We start from the raw sequence: 7,727 nt of genomic DNA on the forward strand, positions 1-7,727 counted from the left end.
GTATTTTTGCCATGAGGCTGGTCCAGCAAAATGCCCTAAAATTGGAAAAGAGCTAGAGCTAGGCACAAAAATGGTGCCAGTTGGAGACCATTGGTCTGTCATGCTTTGGGCACAGTTTGTGTGGCAGGGCACCAACAAAGCAGTAATGCTCCCAAGAAACTCTTTGGATTCTAGCTAGAATGTTTTGGTGGTGCTAAGTCCACCAAGGTAATGTAACCTGGTGTGGCAATGGAAGTCAAAGACAACATTTATCAGTATTCCATAGCTTAGTGGGAACTGATTGGAGGAGAGGGCTAGAATACAGTGAGGAGCCAGAAGGATAAACTCCTGCAGATTCCTAGTGCTGTGTACAATTGTATTGGACAAGCAGGTCTTCTCTTATAAAATAGAAACTATGTAATGCAATGCAGAGGCAGGTGAAGTGCACTAAATACAACAAAGACACATTAAACAGGAAGTGATTGAAGAGAATTAGCCATTAAAAAAACTCATTTTTTCCTCTGGTTTTCTTGCTGGAAGGATTAAATCAGAAATTTCAGAGTCTACCAGCCTCAAAGGTAGGGGAGAAAGGTGGTGTAAATCCAGAGCTGGAATTGGATATTCAACCATCCAGAAAGCCAGAGGACACAAACGTTTCCAAAGGTAATTTCCTCTTTTCACCCTTCCTTTGGTGTGGGAGTTATGCCTTTAGAAGAGTTTGGCACTGCCAGGTATGAATGGTGCTTGTGAGAGTGAAGATTTTTTGAGGAATTCTGCAAGTAAAATTGCTCAGATTTAAACAGGGATGCCATGGAAACCAGTCAGTGGCTTGGAGGTACAAATCCAGGGGGGTCCTCTGCTTAAGCTTTGGCCAGTATTGCTCAGTGGTGTTCTTTGAGCCACAGCCTTTTAGTTGGATCCATGTTCTTCATGGCCAGTGAAGACCTTGATAGCATGAAGTGCAAGCTAGTGTAACCTCTGCAATGATATCTGCCTGAAACAATAGCTCTGGGAAGTGTGGACTTGCCCATTGAATCTGAGTTGTGCCCCACGGACTTCCTGATTTCATGGTCTTGGAATCTGGCATTTTTCCAAGGTTCCCCAGAACTCAGAGTATTTTTGCCATGAGGCTGGTCCAGCAAAATGCCCTAAAATTGGAAAAGAGCTAGAGCTAGGCACAAAAATGGTGCCAGTTGGAGACCATTGGTCTGTCATGCTTTGGGCACAGTTTGTGTGGCAGGGCACCAACAAAGCAGTAATGCTCCCAAGAAACTCTTTGGATTCTAGCTAGAATGTTTTGGTGGTGCTAAGTCCACCAAGGTAATGTAACCTGGTGTGGCAATGGAAGTCAAAGACAACATTTATCAGTATTCCATAGCTCAGTGGGAACTGATTGGAGGAGAGGGCTAGAATACAGTGAGGAGCCAGAAGGATAAACTCCTGCAGTTTCCTAGTGCTGTGTACGATTGTATTGGACAAGCAGGTCTTCTCTTATAAAATAGAAACTATGTAATGCAATGCAGAGGCAGGTGAAGTGCACTAAATACAACAAAGACACATTAAACAGGAAGTGATTGAAGAGAATTAGGCATTAAAAAAACTCATTTTTTCCTCTGGTTTTCTTGCTGGAAGGATTAAATCAGAAATCTCAGAGTCTACCACCCGCAAAGGTAGGGGAGAAAGGTGGTGTAAATCCAGAGCTGGAATTGGATATTCAACCATCCAGAAAGCCAGAGGACACAAACGTTTCCAAAGGTAATTTCCTCTTTTCATCCTTCCTTTGTTGTGGGAGTTATGCCTTTAGAAGAGTTTGGCACTGCCAGGTATGAATGGTGCTTGTGAGAGTGAAGATTTTTTGAGGTATTCTGCAAGTAAAATTGCTCAGATTTAAACAGGGATGCCATGGAAACCAGTCAGTGGCTTGGAGGCACAAATCCAGGGGGTCCTCTGCTTAAGCTTTGGCCAGTATTGCTCAGTGGTGTTCTTTGAGCCACAGCCTTTTAGTTGGATCCATGTTCTTCATGGCCAGTGAAGACCTTGATAGCATGAAGTGCAAGCTAGTGTAACCTCTGCAATGATATCTGCCTGAAACAATAGCTCTGGGAAGTGTGGACTTGCCCATTGAATCTGAGTTGTTCTCCACAGACTTCCTGATTTCATGGTCTTGGAATCTGGCATTTTTCCAAGGTTCCCCAGAACTCAGAGTATTTTTGCCATGAGGCTGGTCCAGCAAAATGCCCTAAAATTGGAAAAGAGCTAGAGCTAGGCACAAAAATGGTGCCAGTTGGAGACCATTGGTCTGTCATGCTTTGGGCACAGTTTGTGTGGCAGGGCACCAACAAAGCAGTAATGCTCCCAAGAAACTCTTTGGATTCTAGCTAGAATGTTTTGGTGGTGCTAAGTCCACCAAGGTAATGTAACCTGGTGTGGCAATGGAAGTCAAAGACAACATTTATCAGTATTCCATAGCTCAGTGGGAACTGATTGGAGGAGAGGGCTAGAATACAGTGAGGAGCCAGAAGGATAAACTCCTGCAGTTTCCTAGTGCTGTGTACGATTGTATTGGACAAGCAGGTCTTCTCTTATAAAATAGAAACTATGTAATGCAATGCAGAGGCAGGTGAAGTGCACTAAATACAACAAAGACACATTAAACAGGAAGTGATTGAAGAGAATTAGCCATTAAAAAAACTCATTTTTTCCTCTGGTTTTCTTGCTGGAAGGATTAAATCAGAAATCTCAGAGTCTACCAGCCCCAAAGGTAGGGGAGAAAGGTGGTGTAAATCCAGAGCTGGAATTGGATATTCAACCATCCAGAGAGCCAGAGGACACAAACGTTTCCAAAGGTAATTTCCTCTTTTCACCCTTCCTTTGGTGTGGGAGTTATGCCTTTAGAAGAGTTTGGCACTGCCAGGTATGAATGGTGCTTGTGAGAGTGAAGATTTTTTGAGGTATTCTGCAAGTAAAATTGCTCAGATTTAAACAGGGATGCCATGGAAACCAGTCAGTGGCTTGGAGGCACAAATCCAGGGGGGTCCTCTGCTTAAGCTTTGGCCAAATTGCTCAGTGGTATTCTTTGAGCCACAGCCTTTTAGTTGGATCCATGTTCTTCATGGCCAGTGAAGACCTTGATAGCATGAAGTGCAAGCTAGTGTAACCTCTGCAATGATATCTGCCTGAAACAATAGCTCTGGGAAGTGTGGACTTGCCCATTGAATCTGAGTTGTGCCCCACGGACTTCCTGATTTCATGGTCTTGGAATCTGGCATTTTTCCAAGGTTCCCCAGAACTCAGAGTATTTTTGCCATGAGGCTGGTCCAGCAAAATGCCCTAAAATTGGAAAAGAGCTAGAGCTAGGCACAAAAATGGTGCCAGTTGGAGACCATTGGTCTGTCATGCTTTGGGCACAGTTTGTGTGGCAGGGCACCAACAAAGCAGTAATGCTCCCAAGAAACTCTTTGGATTCTAGCTAGAATGTTTTGGTGGTGCTAAGTCCACCAAGGTAATGTAACCTGGTGTGGCAATGGAAGTCAAAGACAACATTTTATCAGTATTCCATAGCTTAGTGGGAACTGATTGGAGGAGAGGGCTAGAATACAGTGAGGAGCCAGAAGGATAAACTCCTGCAGATTCCTAGTGCTGTGTACAATTGTATTGGACAAGCAGGTCTTCTCTTATAAAATAGAAACTATGTAATGCAATGCAGAGGCAGGTGAAGTGCACTAAATACAACAAAGACACATTAAACAGGAAGTGATTGAAGAGAATTAGCCATTAAAAAAAACTCATTTTTTCCTCTGGTTTTCTTGCTGGAAGGATTAAATCAGAAATTTCAGAGTCTACCAGCCTCAAAGGTAGGGGAGAAAGGTGGTGTAAATCCAGAGCTGGAATTGGATATTCAACCATCCAGAAAGCCAGAGGACACAAACGTTTCCAAAGGTAATTTCCTCTTTTCACCCTTCCTTTGGTGTGGGAGTTATGCCTTTAGAAGAGTTTGGCACTGCCAGGTATGAATGGTGCTTGTGAGAGTGAAGATTTTTTGAGGAATTCTGCAAGTAAAATTGCTCAGATTTAAACAGGGATGCCATGGAAACCAGTCAGTGGCTTGGAGGTACAAATCCAGGGGGGTCCTCTGCTTAAGCTTTGGCCAGTATTGCTCAGTGGTGTTCTTTGAGCCACAGCCTTTTAGTTGGATCCATGTTCTTCATGGCCAGTGAAGACCTTGATAGCATGAAGTGCAAGCTAGTGTAACCTCTGCAATGATATCTGCCTGAAACAATAGCTCTGGGAAGTGTGGACTTGCCCATTGAATCTGAGTTGTGCCCCACGGACTTCCTGATTTCATGGTCTTGGAATCTGGCATTTTTCCAAGGTTCCCCAGAACTCAGAGTATTTTTGCCATGAGGCTGGTCCAGCAAAATGCCCTAAAATTGGAAAAGAGCTAGAGCTAGGCACAAAAATGGTGCCAGTTGGAGACCATTGGTCTGTCATGCTTTGGGCACAGTTTGTGTGGCAGGGCACCAACAAAGCAGTAATGCTCCCAAGAAACTCTTTGGATTCTAGCTAGAATGTTTTGGTGGTGCTAAGTCCACCAAGGTAATGTAACCTGGTGTGGCAATGGAAGTCAAAGACAACATTTATCAGTATTCCATAGCTCAGTGGGAACTGATTGGAGGAGAGGGCTAGAATACAGTGAGGAGCCAGAAGGATAAACTCCTGCAGTTTCCTAGTGCTGTGTACGATTGTATTGGACAAGCAGGTCTTCTCTTATAAAATAGAAACTATGTAATGCAATGCAGAGGCAGGTGAAGTGCACTAAATACAACAAAGACACATTAAACAGGAAGTGATTGAAGAGAATTAGGCATTAAAAAAACTCATTTTTTCCTCTGGTTTTCTTGCTGGAAGGATTAAATCAGAAATCTCAGAGTCTACCACCCGCAAAGGTAGGGGAGAAAGGTGGTGTAAATCCAGAGCTGGAATTGGATATTCAACCATCCAGAAAGCCAGAGGACACAAACGTTTCCAAAGGTAATTTCCTCTTTTCATCCTTCCTTTGTTGTGGGAGTTATGCCTTTAGAAGAGTTTGGCACTGCCAGGTATGAATGGTGCTTGTGAGAGTGAAGATTTTTTGAGGTATTCTGCAAGTAAAATTGCTCAGATTTAAACAGGGATGCCATGGAAACCAGTCAGTGGCTTGGAGGCACAAATCCAGGGGTCCTCTGCTTAAGCTTTGGCCAGTATTGCTCAGTGGTGTTCTTTGAGCCACAGCCTTTTAGTTGGATCCATGTTCTTCATGGCCAGTGAAGACCTTGATAGCATGAAGTGCAAGCTAGTGTAACCTCTGCAATGATATCTGCCTGAAACAATAGCTCTGGGAAGTGTGGACTTGCCCATTGAATCTGAGTTGTTCTCCACAGACTTCCTGATTTCATGGTCTTGGAATCTGGCATTTTTCCAAGGTTCCCCAGAACTCAGAGTATTTTTGCCATGAGGCTGGTCCAGCAAAATGCCCTAAAATTGGAAAAGAGCTAGAGCTAGGCACAAAAATGGTGCCAGTTGGAGACCATTGGTCTGTCATGCTTTGGGCACAGTTTGTGTGGCAGGGCACCAACAAAGCAGTAATGCTCCCAAGAAACTCTTTGGATTCTAGCTAGAATGTTTTGGTGGTGCTAAGTCCACCAAGGTAATGTAACCTGGTGTGGCAATGGAAGTCAAAGACAACATTTATCAGTATTCCATAGCTCAGTGGGAACTGATTGGAGGAGAGGGCTAGAATACAGTGAGGAGCCAGAAGGATAAACTCCTGCAGTTTCCTAGTGCTGTGTACGATTGTATTGGACAAGCAGGTCTTCTCTTATAAAATAGAAACTATGTAATGCAATGCAGAGGCAGGTGAAGTGCACTAAATACAACAAAGACACATTAAACAGGAAGTGATTGAAGAGAATTAGCCATTAAAAAAACTCATTTTTTCCTCTGGTTTTCTTGCTGGAAGGATTAAATCAGAAATCTCAGAGTCTACCAGCCCCAAAGGTAGGGGAGAAAGGTGGTGTAAATCCAGAGCTGGAATTGGATATTCAACCATCCAGAGAGCCAGAGGACACAAACGTTTCCAAAGGTAATTTCCTCTTTTCACCCTTCCTTTGGTGTGGGAGTTATGCCTTTAGAAGAGTTTGGCACTGCCAGGTATGAATGGTGCTTGTGAGAGTGAAGATTTTTTGAGGTATTCTGCAAGTAAAATTGCTCAGATTTAAACAGGGATGCCATGGAAACCAGTCAGTGGCTTGGAGGCACAAATCCAGGGGGGTCCTCTGCTTAAGCTTTGGCCAAATTGCTCAGTGGTATTCTTTGAGCCACAGCCTTTTAGTTGGATCCATGTTCTTCATGGCCAGTGAAGACCTTGATAGCATGAAGTGCAAGCTAGTGTAACCTCTGCAATGATATCTGCCTGAAACAATAGCTCTGGGAAGTGTGGACTTGCCCATTGAATCTGAGTTGTGCCCCACGGACTTCCTGATTTCATGGTCTTGGAATCTGGCATTTTTCCAAGGTTCCCCAGAACTCAGAGTATTTTTGCCATGAGGCTGGTCCAGCAAAATGCCCTAAAATTGGAAAAGAGCTAGAGCTAGGCACAAAAATGGTGCCAGTTGGAGACCATTGGTCTGTCATGCTTTGGGCACAGTTTGTGTGGCAGGGCACCAACAAAGCAGTAATGCTCCCAAGAAACTCTTTGGATTCTAGCTAGAATGTTTTGGTGGTGCTAAGTCCACCAAGGTAATGTAACCTGGTGTGGCAATGGAAGTCAAAGACAACATTTATCAGTATTCCATAGCTCAGTGGGAACTGATTGGAGGAGAGGGCTAGAATACAGTGAGGAGCCAGAAGGATAAACTCCTGCAGTTTCCTAGTGCTGTGTACGATTGTATTGGACAAGCAGGTCTTCTCTTATAAAATAGAAACTATGTAATGCAATGCAGAGGCAGGTGAAGTGCACTAAATACAACAAAGACACATTAAACAGGAAGTGATTGAAGAGAATTAGCCATTAAAAAAACTCATTTTTTCCTCTGGTTTTCTTGCTGGAAGGATTAAATCAGAAATCTCAGAGTCTACCAGCCCCAAAGGTAGGGGAGAAAGGTGGTGTAAATCCAGAGCTGGAATTGGATATTCAACCATCCAGAGAGCCAGAGGACACAAACGTTTCCAAAGGTAATTTCCTCTTTTCACCCTTCCTTTGGTGTGGGAGTTATGCCTTTAGAAGAGTTTGGCACTGCCAGGTATGAATGGTGCTTGTGAGAGTGAAGATTTTTTGAGGTATTCTGCAAGTAAAATTGCTCAGATTTAAACAGGGATGCCATGGAAACCAGTCAGTGGCTTGGAGGCACAAATCCAGGGGGGTCCTCTGCTTAAGCTTTGGCCAAATTGCTCAGTGGTATTCTTTGAGCCACAGCCTTTTAGTTGGATCCATGTTCTTCATGGCCAGTGAAGACCTTGATAGCATGAAGTGCAAGCTAGTGTAACCTCTGCAATGATATCTGCCTGAAACAATAGCTCTGGGAAGTGTGGACTTGCCCATTGAATCTGAGTTGTGCCCCACGGACTTCCTGATTTCATGGTCTTGGAATCTGGCATTTTTCCAAGGTTCCCCAGAACTCAGAGTATTTTTGCCATGAGGCTGGTCCAGCAAAATGCCCTAAAATTGGAAAAGAGCTAGAGCTAGGCACAAAAATGGTGCCAGTTGGAGA

The sequence above is a fragment of the Mauremys mutica genome, chromosome 4, assembly GCF_020497125.1.
Source record: "Mauremys mutica isolate MM-2020 ecotype Southern chromosome 4, ASM2049712v1, whole genome shotgun sequence".
Taxonomy (NCBI): Eukaryota; Metazoa; Chordata; order Testudines; family Geoemydidae; genus Mauremys; species Mauremys mutica.